The following is a 1,629-nucleotide window of genomic DNA, read 5'->3' as shown; positions in this document are numbered from 1 at the left end:
CTGAATATATCTTTGAGGCTCTGTGCTCTGACTGGGGGCCTCTTGGAGGAAGGAATCAGAATGGCCCAAAGAGGCACAGGAGTCTGTGCAAAGAACATCTGGTTGGATTCTCTTTCTACATAAAATTGGAAAGCTGGCATTAGTACAAGGTGTGATGTGGCCCCAATTCTATACCCTCTCTGTATCTATGCCCTTGACCCTGTATCTTTGAAATACCCTCCCATTCTGTGTAGGGTGTCTGCCCCTTCCTTGGCTCTGGGGTCAGCCATATGACTTGCTCTGGATTTTAGAAATGTGAATAGTCAGGGTCATGGAAAATTACTTCATGTTCCTGGTAGCTCTCTCATGCATAGGCCTTTGCCACGAGAATGCAGCCTTCTGGAGAATGAGGTATGTGGATCAAAGCAAGTAGCTGAATTGTCCTAACTGGGGCAACTGATCAGCAGCCATCCTCCAGAGCCTAGTGAAAAGATTTGAGCTCCAGAGTCACTATGCAGTTGATTACAGATGCACAAGTGAGCCCAACTGAGACCAGAAAAACTCTCTCACCCACTCAAAGTTTCATGAGTTAATACCTTATTGTTTTAAGCCATTTGTGGAATGCTTTGTTAAACAACATTATTGTCACAAGAGATAACTGATACACAAGGAAATCGAGGTATTCATGGTCCCAGGAATTTGAAAACACCCTCAAATATTTTTCTTTTTTAAAAAACAAAAGATTTTATTTATTCATGAGAGACACAGAGAGAAAGGCAGAGACATAGGCAGAGGGAGAAATAGACTCCCTGTGGGGATCCCAATGCAAGATTGGATCCCAGGATCCTGGGATCATACCCCGAGCCAAAGGCAGACACTCAATCACTGAGCCACCCAGGTGCCCCTCAAATATTTTTCTGAACCCATCTTCTTCTCTGTATCTTTGTAGGTATTATCAATAAATTGCCTAAAATGGGCAGGGGCCTATGGAGGTAGAGGTATGGGCAAGTAAGTATGAGTAGTGTAGGGGAGAAAAAACTGATTGTTTTTCACTCTATCCATCTTAGGTTCATTGAGTGGAGCCCACAAACTTAGCTGATAAAAGACAAATTAACAGAAGAAAAAAGTCTTAATTAGTAGGTATGCAGCATAGGGATTTCACCAAAAAATGAGACTCAAGAAGGTGGCTAGATGATTGAGCCTAGATGCCTCTTATGCTAAACAAAAGAAAAGGAGTTTGGGGCCTCTGGGTGAGGCAGGCAAGTTACAGGAAGGTGCCAAGGAAAAGTGCAATAAATAGGGTTGGTTAGTACAGTTTGTCACGAAGATTTAAGCCAGTGCCTTCTCCATTGCTAAGGCTTGCCGTTTATGGTAAGAGGAGGGGCGTGACCTCTACAAATAGAAATTTCCTTTATAAATGGAATTTTTTTTTTGTAATAAGTAATTTCTTTTTCAAAAGGAAAACCTGTGCCTTGTTTTTTTGTCTTTATAGATTTTATTTATTTATTCCTGAGAGACACAGAAAGAGAGGCAGAGACACAGGCAGAGGGAGAAGCAGGCTCCCTGCGGGGAGCCCAATGCAGGATTCAGGACTCCATCCCAGGAACCCAGGATCATGATGTGAGCCAAAGGCAAATGCTCAACCACTGA

Source organism: Canis aureus, chromosome X (assembly GCF_053574225.1).
Source record: "Canis aureus isolate CA01 chromosome X, VMU_Caureus_v.1.0, whole genome shotgun sequence".
NCBI lineage: Eukaryota > Metazoa > Chordata > Mammalia > Carnivora > Canidae > Canis > Canis aureus.
This window is presented reverse-complemented; position numbering follows the sequence as displayed.